The sequence below is a fragment of the Macaca thibetana genome, chromosome 9 (assembly GCF_024542745.1).
Source record: "Macaca thibetana thibetana isolate TM-01 chromosome 9, ASM2454274v1, whole genome shotgun sequence".
Lineage (NCBI taxonomy): Eukaryota > Metazoa > Chordata > Mammalia > Primates > Cercopithecidae > Macaca > Macaca thibetana.
This window is the reverse complement of record NC_065586.1, coordinates 82298980-82316380: the sequence shown is the minus strand read 5'-3', so window position 1 is coordinate 82316380 and position 17401 is coordinate 82298980. Positions and strand designations below refer to the sequence as shown.

At 35.9% G+C, this 17401-nt stretch overlaps 1 protein-coding gene and 1 pseudogene across 3 annotated transcripts in view; both read left to right on the top strand.

Annotated features, from left to right (window-relative positions):
- Positions 1-17401, top strand: part of PRKG1 (protein kinase cGMP-dependent 1) — a 1349224-nt gene that overhangs the window by 346320 nt on the left and 985503 nt on the right. The gene's annotated exons all lie outside the window — the stretch shown is intronic.
- Positions 4647-15596, top strand: LOC126962969 (ras suppressor protein 1-like; annotated as a pseudogene). The gene is made up of 2 exons (XR_007728875.1): positions 4647-4719; positions 4865-15596. The product of XR_007728875.1 is annotated as a ras suppressor protein 1-like (transcript).

Here is a 17401-nt window from a genome sequence, read left to right as displayed (position 1 = left end):
TGACAAGTTATTTCAATATTATGTCCAAATAAAGGAACTTTTTGTAATCAAAAAAACTGATTTATTTCTTGAGATTTCATAACATGAGACGAAAAAAGAAACAGTCGTCACTGTTCTTCCAGCAAGTCACAATTGTAATGTATTGAAAAATTTAATGACCTTGACTTTAGAAGTGTAATGAGTTTTCTAATTGCTCACGTGAGAGGTGATTTGTTATGCTGAATATATGGGTGCAAATAAGCAAATGTAACAGGTGACATTTGTTGTTCTAATAAATCCAGCTTTGAACAAATTTAGTGTAAAAGTTATAAATAATAAAGAAACTTTAAGAAAGAGAATATGTGACCACAGTATTTTTATGGTAAGGTAGGATGTCTTGAATACTAATCTGGAATTTTATTGGTAAGAGGGGCCATTTATTGAGTTCTTACTATATTTTGAATTTGGTCTAGGCATTGACTATCCCATTTAATCCTTACAAGCAATCCTGTGGGAAAATACAGCATGGATTATCTAAGTAACTTTCCTGAGACCACATAGCCAATAAATGGCAAAGATAATTCAGTTGTGGGTCAATTTCAATGATATTTCTACTGTCCTAGAGGTTTTGCATAAATATATGATATTAGAAAGAATTATATATCAGAATAGTTATGCACAGGGATTTGAGAGAAAGCTGCACAATTATATAGTGAGCATTTCAGTCAAGAGGGAGAAGTGATAAAATTTTGTGTAGAGATGAGCAGGTCCTATTTGGATAACTCATTTGTCTGCATCTAATCCGTATCTTCAGAGTTTTGTAGCCTGTTTATATCACACTTAATTTGATATTTGTTCTTCCAAAATCTCCTATAATTGGGTTTACCCTCCATGTCAGGGATAGATGAGGTTAATCACAAGAGGATCAATGAAAACACTAACCAGTAACATTCCCAGAGCCTTTACAATATGACTAACAGAAGGATGGAGTAGAAATAACCATTCTGTTTTCAATGAACTTTTGAGTTTATCTCATTTTGAATGGACACAAGAAAATCTAAGAGAGATTCTCTTTAAGAATTTTATTCAAATGTCTCTTTGCGTAAAGTTTGTATGGAGACTTTCAGAGCTAATACATGAGATACTACTTTGATGGTTGAACAAAAAAAGTAAAGAAATAATTATGATAAATCAAATGAAAGCTGTGTTTATATTATTAAAGCTGACAAATGTGTGACTTTATTACTTTATAGAATGAAGAGTTCTTAGATCATGTAAGCAATATTTTGTTCTTAAGACAAAGTTGGGGCCGGGTGTGGTGGCTCACACCTGTAATCCCAGCACTTTGGGAGGCAGAGGCAGGCGCATTACAAGGTCAGGAGTTCGAGACCAGCCTGGCCAACATGGTAAAACACCATCTCTCCTAAAAATACAAAAATCAGCCAGACGTGGTGGCAGGCACCTGTAATCCCAGCTACTCAGGAGGCTGAGGCAGGACAGTCACTTGAACCCGGGAGGTGGAGTTGCAGTGAGCTGAGATCATGCCATTGCCCTCTAGCCTGGGCGACAAGAGCAAGACTCCAAATTTAGGACACTCTAGTTTCAAATATTAATACATTTCAAAGTTTCTTTTCAAGGACTATTACAGAAAACTTGACACAGCAGTCACCAACTCATGACATGGCTTTTTTATTCTGAATGAGGCTTGAGATATTGTACAAAAGTGAGTGGATAGTTAAACTTTTTTTGAGCTGGGTGCATAAAATGAACTCTTGACTTTTTCTGATAGCCAAGAAATCTTCCCACACATAATCTGCAGCCCAGTTGCAAGTAGCTGGTGATCTCCATCGTCAGGTAAGTTGGTAGGTGTCTGCCTACAAGATATAATTTAATGGGTAAGAAAGGTCCTTTAATTTTTCCCCTTCACACCTGTCCTGCAGGTATCACAGGGACTGAAATTCTGCTAGCCAACAGCACTTTAGATTCAGATTCAATTTACACAATTTGCAAGCACCAACTATACACCGAACTATTGCTGAATTTTTTATATACATGGTGTTTATGTGTTTAATTTTTATGAGTGTTTTCCCCTCTTACGACCTACATACTACAGATATTTTACAAGTCAATCAAGAGTCACATGTGGGCAAAACTAACTTAGTATTCAAGAGAGAAAAATATAAAGTAGTCACAAATATTTGATTTGAAGACTAAAATTAGTAACCCGCAATTTTATTGAAATAACAGGAGCTATGTCTTATTCATCTTAGTTCATTCCTAACACACACAAACAGCCTTGGCTCTCCTTATGTGTAAAGGACATTAAATACATATAATAAATCCTAAACAGAATAAACTAGTGACATCTCAAATTAGTTGAAAGGGAAAGAAGCAACTAACATAAAGAGTAAAATTGTAAAGAGCCCAGAGTAGTAGGGAGGCCAGGACAGGTGAGACTTCAAGGACAAGGAAGATGAACAATGGGAAACTCATAGAGAAAGTCAAGGATAGCCTGGTGTTGATTCTGAACATTGCAACTCCTGTCACCATGCTCCTCACCAGCAGTTCCCTGTTACTTAACAATCCATCAATGCCTTCTATTTCCTATAGAATAAAGTCTGGATTATTTAGCCAGGTTATGCCAGGGTCTCCAAAACCTGACCCATCTGTTCCTCTAGCATACCTGATCTAGCCGGTCTCACCACACTCTCTCCTGCAATCGGCATTTGTACCTGCCATTCTTTTTCTTCTTTCCTAACCATTCCACAAGCCAGCCCAAACATCTTCTGCAAAACCTCCTCTGATTTAATCCTTTCATCCTCTGTGCTGTGGTACCTCCTACACACTTTATAGTGTAGCTTATTTGATCCAATAATTGCAATTGTATGTTTCCCTAGCCAAATTATCCACCAGACTCGGAACTCTTTGGAAACAGAAATTATACTTGACTTACTTATGTGTCCTCAGCCTTTTGTTCAGAGACTGTGGCATGATAGGCATTCAGTAGATATCTGCCTGATGTGTGAAAATATGGAAATTTATGTTTCTTAGCCTAGCATCCAAGGTCCTCTTCCAGTCTCACTTTCTAAAGATAAAATGTCATAAGGATTTGGTAAGCTTTTACTTTTCTAGGGATGTAAAATGAGGATGATGAATGTGCCTACCTCACTAGAGTATCATGAAGATTAAATAAAATGGTCCATGTAAAACAGTTAGCACATTTAGCATGGTGTCAAAGCATTGATAAGGACCCAAATGATACTGACTAGTATCATTATATGACACAGTTTTCAATATAGATAGGTTTTTAAGATTATGTAAGAATAAATAAGTAAAAGATTAGTATATGGTAAAGACTTTCAATGCTATGGAAATACTGAAGAGGATTGCATAAAGGGGCAGAGTCTGGTGAGGAGTTAACACTGTCAGGCATCTGAATGTAGAGTAGGGAAAGCAGAGGGAAATTCCAAGGACAAGGAATCATGACACCAGATTTAAAGATTACTTTTATCGCCAGATTTTTTTTCATAAAAATCTTCAACAGAGGAGGAAAGCTAGAGTATATTATGTTTAAATAAGCTGAAATTCTTCAGTATTTTGTAAAAGTTTCTCTGTGATCAGTTTGACATATTTTAAATTAGAGGCTATCTTGATAAATTGCTTAGAATCTCAGCTTAAATTTCTTCTCTTCATTTTGTTGACAGAAGTCCTACACTGTCGATTTGCTTTCATTTTGTCTTAAGTCAGGACATTTCCCATGGCAGTTAAATAATTTCTGTAATAACACTTCATGCATAACTGCTGGCTAACTATAGTATTATCCTTGCCATTTCTTTTTATAAGCATATACCATGAAAATTTGTGACAATTTTGTTAAAATATACAGTCTCAAATTGGATTCTTACACATTCTTGTGAATTCTGAATTCTCTTCTTTGAAAGCTTCCTAGATAGCTCAGAATTCACTGGGTTTTCCACATACTCCCTTGAAGGAGATTTTGAGTGCTTTGAGCAGCTATTACAAACTAGTTAACGGACTTGGGCCAAGTCAGTGCTCTCTTTTCTGCTTCCATTTTATCTGTTGCTGAATGGGAATCTCTACCAATCTCTATTCCTCCAGGGAAGAAGTGTACAGATAAGTGAAACAACATATTTGAACTATTTTATAGATCCCTAGAAGAAAGGAACCAAGAACATTATTCTTTGACCTAGTTAACAATTTTGGGCCTGCTTTGTGCTATTGCTGGGTTTGTAGTGGTCTTTGTTTGCTGTTTTTCCTTCCTTTCTGATCTGTGGACTACTGTCAATTTATTGTCACTACTTTAGGCACATAAACTGGTGAACAGAAAGGAGATTCTTTACTCTCAGTTATTAGACAATGTCCGTCTTTTAGAAGTAGCATACAAATGAGGATACAGTTCAAGTTTCAGTCTGGAATTTATCTCCCAGGCATCTTTCTACCAAAATGTGTTGACCATCTCCCTAATCACTACCCTGTCATAAAATAAGTATTCAGATAACCATGGCTTTGTACATTTGGCCAAGTTCAAAAAGAAAGGTGGCTCTTCTAGCAAATAAATGTAAATAGCTTCAGAAGTACAATAAAAGTGCATCCTGCTGCAGTCTGTCATTCCATGCCCATGCTGTTAGGTGCTGCTCTTCGCGACCATGTCCAAGATTCTGAAAAAGTTTGTGGACAGCCAGGAAGTGGACAGGGTGACTAGGTCATCTCCAACATGCTGTATGTCAATGGCACATTTTCCTTATCCCATACCATACAGCTGGTCCTCAGCCATAACATGCTTGCAGTGGTGCCACTAAACACAGCAGAACTGAAGAATTTGGAAGTGCTCAACTTCCTTAATAGCCAAATTGAGGAGTTGCAGTGGTGCCACTAAACACAGCAGAACTGAAGAATTTGGAAGTGCTCAACTTCCTTAATAGCCAAATTGAGGAGTTGCCCACACAGATCAGCAGCCTTCAGAAACTCAAACACATGAACCTGGGCATGAATGGGCTAAATACTTTGCCTGAAAGATTTTGCTTTCTACCCAGCTCTTGACCTTCTGAACTTGATGTACACTTTGAATGAAAATTCTCTTCCTGGAAACTTCATCTACCTTACCACCTTCTGTGCACTCTTTGGTAAGTGACAATGATTTTGAAATCCTGCAACCAGATATTAGGAAGCTCACAAAGTTGCAGATACCCAGCTTTAGGGATAACAACCTGATCTTGCAGCCTAGGGAAACTGGGGAGCTTACCCAACTTAAAGAACTCCACATTCGGGGCAACTGCCTGACCCTTCCGCCCCCAGAACTAGGAAACTTATATTTAACTGGTCAGAAGAAGGTATTCAAAGTGGAGAACAGCCCCTGGGTTACCCCAGTTGCTGGCCAATTCCAGCTTGGTGTGTCCTGTGTGTTTGAATGTGTCCGCTCCGAGACATATGAGTACTTCCATGGCAGCATATGCAGGCAAATCCAGAACAACCAAAAAAGAATAATCACAAATCAAAAAAGATTAGCTGGAAACACCTGACAGTCAGTAACAAATAAGGGGTGGACATTGGCTGGGCCTCTGGCTTCTTCTCTCACCAATACTTCTGTCCTTTCTTGCTCTGTCTCTCCAATAAATACAATGTGCCCGTGAAAAATAAAGACATACAATAAAAGGCAAAATGTATTTTATAAATCAACATTCTATCCTTAAATACTTGGGAATTACTCTTTTAACAAGTTCAGTTACTAGCATAAGTGATTTAACAAGGAATCAACTATAATTGGATTCTAAGTACCTTCAGGTACAATTTGACCCAAATTGTTTTATTCAGTAACAGAAAAAAACACTGTACCTTATTTGCAACTTGACTGCATTTTCTAGGAAGCAGATAAGGTCAGATACTTCAGAAGAACTATTTATCTGCAAGAAGATATCCTTGTACCACACAGAGATTTAGAGGAATTAGAAAAACATTTTGTTTAATTTTTTTGTATATATAATGCAATTCAGTGCTTTTTCCACAAATGATTCAATGGGAGACCATAGAAAAAAGTTAGTATTAGTGTGGTCTTTGAAGTCAAACCGACCTCTTTACATAACTAGGCTTCAGCTGTGTAATCTTAAGCATGTTAAATCCTCCAAGACTCAGTTAGCTCATCTATAAAATGGAGTTAAGCGTGTAACTTTTTAATAGAGCAAGATTAAATGAAATTATGAATGAAACATGCTTTGCACAGCACATGGCACATAGGAAGCATACAATAACTATTAACCATACTTATTCTTATCTATAAAGTAGATGAAATGACTTCCCTTTTTAGACTCTACAGAACCTAATTATAGTTAAAAATATGCAGTATAAATGCTAGCCTATGTTAAGTGAAATAAGCTAGGCACGGAAAGACAAACATCACATGTTCTCACTTATCTGTGAGAGCTAAAAATTAAAACCAGTTGAACTCATGGAGATAGACAGTAGAAGAATGGTTACCAGAGGTCGGGAAGGGTAGTAGCGGGGGGATGGTTAATGGGAACGAAAAACAGTTAGAAAGAATAAATAAGACCTAGTATTTGCTAGCACAACAGGGTGACTGTAGTAAAAATTAATGTAATTCTTCATTTAAAAATAACTAAGAGTATATTTGGATTGCTTGAAACACAAAAGATAAATGCTTGAGGTGATGGACACCCTATTTACCCTGATGTGATTATTATGCATTGTATGCCTGTATCAAAATATCTCATGTGACTTATAGATACATGCACTTATTATGTACCCTCAAAAATTAAAAATTAAAAAATAAATAAAATAAATGCTAGTAAGCCACAGATGGTGAGTCTTAGGAAATCTTGCATCACATTAAATTCTATTTTTCACACAAAGTCTTTGTCATTCGGTGTATATTTTGCATTTATAGCGTGTCTCAATTAGATTAACCTCATTTCAAGATCTCAGTTGCTATGTGAAGCCACCATATTCGACAGTTCAGGACTGTACAATTTCCACCTTCCCATTCCTGGTTGAGTAATTCTTTATCTGGAGATGATCTCAGCTGGAAAAAGGGAATCTCTGCATTTTGCTTGTCAGTCCTGAGGCCAGTGACAGCTGTGCTTTTCTACGTTACTAAAAGAAGGTTTGGCATCAATGTTTAAAAAAAAAAAAAAAAAAGTGTATCTCTCATCCTGAGAGTCATCTTGAGCAAATGCAGTCAGTCAGTCTTTCTCTAACCCTTGTGTAAATCTGGAATATGTTTCTTTCTGCAGTTTGACATGAGGCTGGTCTCTAGATTGTAAAAATCAAACAAAACTGTCTGACCCTGAAATTGATTCTGCAGCCTTTCCAGGTCCAAGAACTTGCTTCCCTGGGCAATTGTGAGGCTCTCATTTTAGTGCCTCAGAGAAGCAGAGAAAATACAGATACAGACAGAACGAGATAATAGTAATAGTAATAGAATAAATAACTACACTTTCACTAGCATATGTTCTAGCATTTTCTGAGGCCTATGTGCCAAGAAGTGTGCTGTCTTAGATATCCATCATCTAATTTAATAGAATATAGTATTTTAAAACTTGGATCTCCTGAGGTTTTGCAGAAAGACCGTTATTTAGATGGCCTATTTAAAAACTAAGGTCTATCAAATTAGATACAGTACTACTAGCTTGAATTAAATGTAATTTAACCACATTAAATGTAATTTTCTTAAAGGGTACCTTTCTTTCTACTCCTCAAAAGCTCATGCACACTAAGGTTGACTTTTCTTTATACTCTTCCTAACAACCAAATATTATTACTGTTATTTTAATGCTCAATTTTTAAATTATTTGAAAGCATTTATTGAGCAGTTACAATATGCTGAGCACTGACCTAAGTACTTTATATACATTATCTCATTTAATCCCTATGGAAACTAAATAGTAGACATTTTTATTGTCATTATATTCATTTGTTAGATTCACTTACATATGGAAAAGTAGATGCTCAGTGATGTTAACAACAAAACAAAACAAAACAAAAATCAATAAACCACTTCTATTTTCACAAAGACACTAATTGACAGAGGTGGAACTCAAACCTCAAACCTCAAAAAGATTTTGTGAGCATGCTATTACCAAATAAAATATTGCTAGGATATGATATATTTATGCATAACACAGTAATTTGTTTCCTCAAAAATTATATGAAATAATTACTTTTTCATCTCTTCATTGTGGAAAAATTAGCCTAGATTACAAAAATCAGGGCAAGAAGTTGTTTTTGCTTCAAATAGTCAGCATTAGACTTAGTTATTAAAGAGTTTAATACTGATTAAAAGTGTAAGTTCCAGAATTAGATGACCTATATTCAGACTCTAGTAATTTCCAGCTGAGTAATAAAGAACAAATTATTTAACTCCCCTAAACCTCATTTTTCTCATCTGCAAAATGGAAGTAATAACTGCAATAGATTAATGCAGTTAGCACGGTGTCATACACATAGTAAGACCTTCATGAATATTAGGTTGGTTGTTATAATAATAATAATAATAAAAATCTTATATATTTCTGCATTCTACAAGAAGTTCACAATGCCTGGAAAAGGATGATCTTTTTCTTTTTTCCAAATTGATATGTCAGGCTGGACGCAGTGACTTCCACCTGTAATCCCAGCACTTTGGGAGACCAAGGCTGGAGGGTCACTTGAAGCTAAGACGGGTCTAGAGACCTTGTCTTTACAAAGAAAAATTTTTTTAATTATCCGGGCATGGTGGCACGTGCCTGTAGTCCCAGCTACTCAGGAGGCTGAGGCAGGAGATTGCTTGAGCCCAGGAGTTTGAGGCTACAGTGAGTTATAATCACATAGCTGAACTCTGACAAAGCAAGTCCCTGTGTCTAAAAAATAAAATAAAATAATGTATATGCCATAGTTGTACATATCTTTGGGATGTGTGTGATATTTTGATACATATCTACAATGTGGAATGATCAAATCAGAGTAATTGGGATATCTATCCCCTCAAACATTTATTTTTTCTTTGTGTTGGGAATATAACAATTCTTCTAGCTATTTTGAAATATACAACAAATTATTGTTAACTGTGTAACTATAAAATACTCTGTTATTGAACACTAGAACTGATAGCTTCTCTCTTTACTTTTGCACCCATTAACCAACTACTCTTTGTTCTCCAACTTTCCTTTCCTTCCAGGCTTCTAGTAACCACCATTCTACTTTCAACCAATATGAGATCCGCCTTTTTAGCTCCCACGTATGAGTGCAAACATGTGATGTTTGTCTTTTCTGTGCTGTGCTTATTTCACTTAACACAGTGACCTCCAGTTCCATCTACATTGCTGCAAATGACAAGATTTTATCCTTTGTTATGGCCCATTAAGATTCCATTGTGGGCCGGGCACAGTGGCTCACGCCTGTAATCCCAGCATTTTGGAAGGCCGAGGTGGGCGGATCACAAGGTCAGGAGATCGAGACCATCCTGGCTAACACGGTGAAACTCCGTCTCTACTAAAAATACAAAAACAAAACAAATTAGCCGGGCGTGGTGGCGGGGGCCTGTAGTCCCAGCTACTCGAGAGGCTGAGGCAGGAGAATGGTGTGAACCCGGGAGTCGGAGCTTGCAGTGAGCCGAGATTGTGCCACTGCACCACTCCAGCCTGGGCAACAGGGCGAGACTCCATCTCAAAAAAAAAAAAAAAAAAAAAAGAAAAGAAGAGATTCCTTCCACTGTGTATTATCTCACATTTTCTTTATCCGTGTATCCACTGATAGACACTTATGTTGCTTGAATATCTTGACTATTGTGAATAATGCTGTAGTAAACACCAGAGTGCAGATATCACGTTCATATACTGATTTCCTTTCAGCAGTGGGATAGCTAGATCATGTAGTAGTTCTCTTTTTAGGCTTTCGAGAAATCTCCATAATGTTTTCTATAATAATTGTACTAATTTACATTCCCACCAACAGTGTAAAAGAGAACCCCTTTCTTTACATCCTCTCCAGTACTTTGTCTTTTTATAGCCATTTGAACTGGGGTGAGACGATATCTGTTTGTGGTTTTAATTTGCATTTCCCTAATAATTGGTGATTTTGAGCATTTTTTGAAATATACCTGGTTGCCATTTGTAGATCTTTTTTCCAGAACTATCTATTCAGGTCTTTTACCCAGTTTTAAATTTGATGATAATGATGTTTTTTAAGTGATTGAATTGTTTGAGTTTGTTTTGTTTTGTTTTGAGACGGAGTCTTGCTCTGTCACCCAGGCTGGAGTGCACTGGCATGATCTCTGCTCACTGCAACCTCCGCCTCCTGGGTTCAAGCAATCTTTGTATTTTTAATAGAAACAGTTTCACCATGTTGGCCAGGCTGGTCTCGAACTCCTGACCTCAAATGATACACCTGCCTCATTCTCCCCAAGTGTTGAGATTACAGGCGTGAGCCACCATGCCTGGCTGGTCAAGTTTTTCAATGTATCTCTTGTCAGATGGATAGTTTGCAAATATTTTCTCTGATATTGTAGGTTGTCTCTTCCCTTTGTTAATTGTTTCCTTTGGTATGCAGAAGCTTTTTAGCTTATTGTAATTCCATTTTCCTATATTTGCTTTTGTCGCTTGTACTTTGGAGGTCTTACCCAAAAAATCTTGACCCAGACCAATGTCCTGTAGTGTTTCTCCAATATTTTCTTCTAGTAGTTTTATAGTTTCTTTCCTGGCTGTGCAGGGACTTGCTGTGAGATGCAATCCCCGTCTGGGCCAACAAGACCTGTTTCTCCAGCGTTGGCCTGACAGCAGACTCCCTCAGGGACCCAGTCTCAGCTCCAACCATCCTACTGCAGTTAGAAAACCATCCCATCTGTGCTGAAACTTGCTGGGAGACATGCACCTGCCTAAGCCAAGGAGAAAAGGGTATTTTTGGTTTTAGAAAAGAGAGGGAGAGGATACTGTTTTCCGAGTGCTGACTTTGATGAGGTGCCCAGCAACTTTAGAAAGCTGCTGGTCTGTCTCATCTTGTGTCACGTGTCAGGAGTTTCCCACTTTTGCACTAGGTATTTGTAGCATTAACCTAAGTCCCTAGGATTGCCTAATAACACTAGACCTGAAGCAGTTGAATAGGCTTATGATTATGTGTTTCTATTAAAGAACTCAGATTCATATCTGAAATGTAATAGTCTGCAAGTGCTCAATTTATTTTACTATACATACTTTAAATTAGTTAGGAAGACTGGAAGAAGTTTAAATGCAACTACTGACCTCATTTTAATTTTCAAGTCAACTTGCATATTTTTGAAGTGACAGCACTTTTTAGATAACAGAGTTACAAGTTTATCAGCATGGGTCTGGATATAAGGTCTGGCATTCCTACGGCTATTTAAATTTCTCCAGACACATATTTCTGAAAATTATGACGACAGGAGTAAATAAGTTTCTGGGACATAATGACATCAATTCTGTAGTAAATTTTTTTCATTAATATCCTGCAAATTATCAAATTAATGGATAAAATACTCAAGTAATGACTCCAGAGAATAGGCAAGATGCATTTTAAGTTTGCTAGCTTTGCCTTTAAAAAATAGCTAATTTTCTTTCTTGATGTATGGGCAAGAAATGATAGGCTAGAGTAAAACCAAAAGTTACTTTCAACATAATGATTTCTTTATCATAAATACAAGCCTCAGCTCACTGACTGTCATGTGAGTTAAAAATAATAGCTTTCCCAGTGCTTTATCTTTGGGACACAGATTATTTAAGTGCTAATACAGTTACTTAAATATCTTCTTCAACATAGAATAAAAATCTTAACTTTTTTCATTAGGTTAGAATTAGTGCATAGAAGCTAAGAAATAGTAAAACTTATGTAATCATACTATGCTTGGGAAACTTTGTTTTCTTGCAAACAAAGATACTTGTCTCTTATTTATTGTGTTGATCATGAAAATAGTATTACAAAAATACAAAAGTGTTACAAAAATTAATCAAGTCAGCATGTATACTGCATATGTGTCTTGTGGAATATTTACCATTTAATCAAGAACCTAAAAAAATATTACCTAGCTCCCAAAAAGTAACAACAGTGGTTAACTGTCAGGTTAAAGAAAAGTAAAACAAGGCTGGGCATGGTGGCTCACGCCTGTAATCCCAGCACTTTGGGAGGCCGAGGTGAGTGGATCACTTGAGGTCAGGAGTTCACGAGCAGCCTGGCCAACATGATGAAACCCTGTCTGTACTAAAAATACAAAAAAAATTAGCCAATCCTGGTGGTGTGCGCCTGTAATCCCAGCTACCCGGCAGCCTGAGGCAGGAGGATTGCTTGAACTCAGGAGGCGGAGGTCACAGTGAGCCAAGATCGCACCACTGTACTCCAGCCTGGGCTACAGAGTGAGACTCCATCTCAAAAAAAAAAAAAAGTAATCTAAAACAAGATAGCAAAAAATGTGGTTTTCTTTTCTTTTTTAAATTTTTTTTTTTTTAAATGAAAGAACTAACAGATAAAATTGCATGTACAGACATGTCACTTAAGGTCAGAGATACGTTCAGAGAAATGCATTGTTCGGTAATTTCATTGTGCAAACATCATAGAGTATACTTACAAAAGCCTGGATGTTATAGCCTACTGCACACTTAAGGTATGCAATACAGCCTATTGCTTCGAGGTTACAAACCTGTACAGTGTGTTACTCTACTGAATATTTTAGGTCATTGTAACGCAATGATAAATATATGAGTATATAAATATGTCTAAACATAGAAAGACACAGTAGAAACACAGCATTACAATCTAATTGAGATCTCCGTCATATATATGATTCATCGTTGACCGAAATATCATTATGTGGCACATGACTGTATTTACCATGCACAAAATGATAGTTTGAAGTATATATACATTGTGGAATGACTAAGTCTAGCTAATTACCATATGCATTACCACATGTAGTTACCATTTTTGTGGTGAGAACACTTTACATCCATTCTATTAGCATTTTTCAAGAACACAGGAATATTATTAACCATAGTCACAATGTTATACAATAGATCTCTTGACTTTATTCCTCCTACATTACTGAAATTTTGTATCCTTTGATCAATATCTTCTTAACCCCTTCCAAAATCCCTCCCCACTCCAGCCTCTTGTAGCCACCATTCTACTGTTTACTTTTGTGAGATAAACTTTTTTAGATTCCACATATGAGTGAGATCATGCAATAAATTTCTTTCTGTGCCTGGTTTATTTCACTTAACGTCGTGTCTTCCAGGTTCATCCATGTTGTCTCAGGTGACAAGATTTCCTTCTTTTTAGAAGGTAGAATAGTATTCCATTGTGCGTATTTGTGACATTTTCTGTATCCATTCATCCACTGATGGACACTTCAGTTGATTCCATAGCTTGGCTATTGTGAATAGTGCTGCAATGAACATGGAAGTGCAAATATCTCTTCAAGATACTAATTTCATTTCCTTTGGATATATACCTAGTGTTGGTGTATATTAGTATATAACTATATATACATTGGCTTTGATGGATTATATGGTACTTCTATTTTTAACTTTTGAAGAAACATTATACTGTTTTTCATACTGGCTGTATTAATTTACATTCACACCAAAAGTACACCAGGATTTCCTTTTCTTCACATCTTCGCTGATACTTGTTATATTTTGTCTTTTTGATCATAGCCAATCTAACAAGTGTGAAGTGATACAACATTGGAATTTTAATTTACATTTCTCTGATGATTAGTGATGTCAAGCATTTTTTAATATACCTGTTAGCCATTCGTTTGTCTTATTCTGAGAAATGTCTATTCAGGAACTTTGCCCATTTTGGGGGGATATTAGGTACATTTTATTTTTTTAATTTATTTTTTATTTCAAAAAAGGTTTTTGGGGAACAGACTTTGCTCATTTTTAATGGGGTTATTTGTATTCTTGCTGTTAAATTGTCTTAGTTTCTTACATATTTTAGGTATTAACCCCTTAACAGATATATAGTTTGCAAATGTTTTCTCCGATTCTACAGATTGTCTCTTCACACTGTTGATTATTTCTTTGCTATGTAGATGCTTTTTATTTTGATGTAATTTGTCTATTTTTGATTTTGTTGCCATTGCCTTTGGTGTCATATCCAAAAATTCATTGCCCAAGCCACTGTCATGGAACCTTTTCCCTAGGTTTTCTTCTAATAGTTGTATAGTTTTCGGCTTTCCATTATACTCTTTAAATCATTTTTAGTTTTTTTTTTTTGTATATGATGTGAGATAAGGGTCTAATTTCATTCTTCTACATGTGGATATTCAGTTTCCCCTACACCATCTATTGAACAGACTCTCCCTTCCCCCTTATATACTCTTGGTGCCTTTGTCATAAATCAGTTGGCTGTGAATGTGGAGATTTATTTCTGCCCTTTCTCTTCTGTTCCACTGGTCTACGTGTCTGTTTTCCTGCCAGGATCATTATAATTTGGTTACAATAACTTTGTGATATATTTTGAAGTCAGGTGCCTCCAGCTTTGTTCTTTACAGTCAAGATTATTTTCACTCATTAGGATCTTTTGTGGTTCCATATTAATTTTAGGATTTCTTTTCTATTTCTGTGCAGAATGTCACTGGTATTTTCATAGGGACTGAGTTGAATCTGTACATCACTTTGGGCAGTATGGATATTTAAACAATATTCTTCCAATTCATGAATCTGAGATATCTTTTCATTTATTTGGATCTTCTTCAATGTCTTTCATTAGTGTCTAGTTTTCAGTGCAAATATGTTTCATTCCTTGGTTAAATTTATTCTTAGGTATTTTGGGGAGCTATTATAGATGGGATCAATTTCTTCAGTTTTTCCATATTGTTTGTTGTTAGCATATGAAATGCTAGAGTTTTTGTATGTTGATTTTGTATCCTGCAACTTTACTGAGTTTATTAGTTCTAACAGTTTTTTGGTTGAGTCTTTTGGGCTTCGTATGTATAAGATCATGCCATCTGCCAATGGGGACAGTTTAACTTCCTCCTTTTCAATTTGGAGCCTTTATTTCTTCTTCTTTATGTATTGCTCGAACTAGGACCTCAGTACTATATAGAATAGAAGTAGTGTAAGTGGGCACCCTTCTCTTGTTGCAGATCTTAAAGGAAAAGCTTTAATTTTCTCTGTTGAGTGTGATATAAGCTGTGGGTTTGACCTATAGTACTTTTATATTGCTGAGGTATATTCCCTCTATGTTTACTTAATTTGTTGAAAGTTTTTATCATGAAAGGATAGTGAATTTTGTCAAAGGTTTTTCTGCATGTACTGAAATGATTATATGTTTTTAGTCCTTTATTCTGTTAATGGGATGTAGCTATTTGTTGATTTACGTATGTGGAACTAATCTTGCCTCCCTGAGGTGAATCCCAGTTGATCATGGTGACTGATCATTTTAATGTGATGTTGAATTTGGCTGGTATTTTGTTGAAGATTTTTGTATCTATGTTCATCAGGGATGTTGGCCTGTAGTTTTCCTTTTTCATCTTGTTATTGTCTGGCTTTTGTATCAGGATGATGTTGGCCTTATAAAATAAGTTTGTAAGTATTTCCTTCTCTGTAATTTTTTAATTTTCTTTTTCTTTTCTTTCTTTCTTTCTTTTTTTTTTTTTTTTTTTTTTTTTTTTTTTTTTTTTTTTTTTTGAGACAATCTTGCTGTGTCACCCAGGCTGGGGTGCAGTGATGCAATCTCAGCTCACTGCAAGTTCCCTCTCCCAGGTTCATGCCATTCTCCTGCCTCAGCCTCCTGAGTAGTTGGGAATACAGGTGCCCACCACCACGCCTGGCTAATTTTTTGTATATTTTTAGTAGAGACGGAGTTTCATCGTGTTAACCAGGATGGTCTCAATCTCCTGACTTCATGATCCACCCGCCTCAGCCTCCCAAAGTGCTGGGATTACAGGCGTGAGCCACCGCGCCTGGCTTTTAATTTTCTTGAATAGTTTGAGAATGGCATTAGTTATTTTTTAAGAGTTTGACAGAATTCAGCAGTAAAGCCATTGGGTCTTTTTTTATAGGAGACACTTTATTACTGATTAAATCTCCTTACTCATTATTGGTCTGTTATAGTTTTCAATTTCTTTATAACCGTCTTTGTAGGTTGTGTGTGTCTTTCTTCTAAGTTATCCAATTTGTTGGCATATAATTGTTCATAACAGTCTCTTATAATCCTTTGTATTTCTGATGTATGAGTTGTAATGTCCCCTTTTCATTTTTTATTTCATTGATTTTAGTCCCTATTTTTCTTAGTCTAGGTAAGGTTTTGTTGATTTTGTTTATCTCTTTAAAAAACAAACTCCTAATTTTGTTATCTTTTCTATTGTTCTAGTCCTTATTTCGTTAATTTCTGCTCTGGTCCTTATTATTTTCTTCCTTCTACTAACTTTTCACTTAGTCTTTTGTTTTTCTAGTTCCTTGAGGTGCAACACTAGGTTGTTTAGTTGAAATTTTTCTTTTTTATAAGATAGGCATTTATTGCTACAAACTTTTTTTGGTGTATTGCATAGGTTTTAGTATGGTGTATTTCCATATTGTTTGTCTTAGGTAGTTTTTAAATTTCCTTTTTAATTTCTTCATTGATCCATTGGTTGTTCAGGAGTATGTCATTTAATTTTCCTGTATTTGTGACTTTTTTGAAGTTCCTTCTCTTATTGATTTCTAGTTTTATACCTTTGTAGTCAGAAAATATACTTGATATGATTTCAGTCTTCTTAAATTTGTTAAGACCTGCTTTATGCCCTAACATATAATCTATCCTGGGAATGCTCCATGTACAATTCAAAAAAAAGTTGTATTCTGCAGCTGTTTGATGACATGCTCTGTATATGTCTGTTAGATCCATTTGATTTAAAGCGTTAAGATGTACCCTTAATGTTCTGTTTGGATGATCTGTCCATTGCTTAAAATGAGGTGGTAGAGTCCCCCCTATTCTTTTGTTTAGTTTCTGTGGGTACGTGGTAGTTGTATATATTTATGGGTACATGAGATGTTTTGATACAGGCATGCAGTGTGAAATAAGCACATCATGGGGAATAGGATATCTATTCCCTCGAGCATTTATCCTTTGAGTTATAAACAATCCAATTATACTCTTTAGGATATTTTATAATGTACAATTAAGTTGTTATTTATTATAGTCACCCTGTTGTGCTATCAAATAGATCTTATTCATTCTTTCTATTTTTTTGGTACCCATTAACCAACCCCACCTCTCCCAAGCCCCTCGCCTACTATTATTGTATTGCAGTTTATCTCCTGCTTTAGATCCATTAATTTTTTTTAGCTCTATATATTTAGGTACTCTGATGTTGTATACATATATGTTTGCTGGTGATGTATTCCATTGCTATAGTTGAGTATTGGTGTTTTATTCCTTTAGCTACTTTATTTCTTTTATTTGGAAAATTGAATTC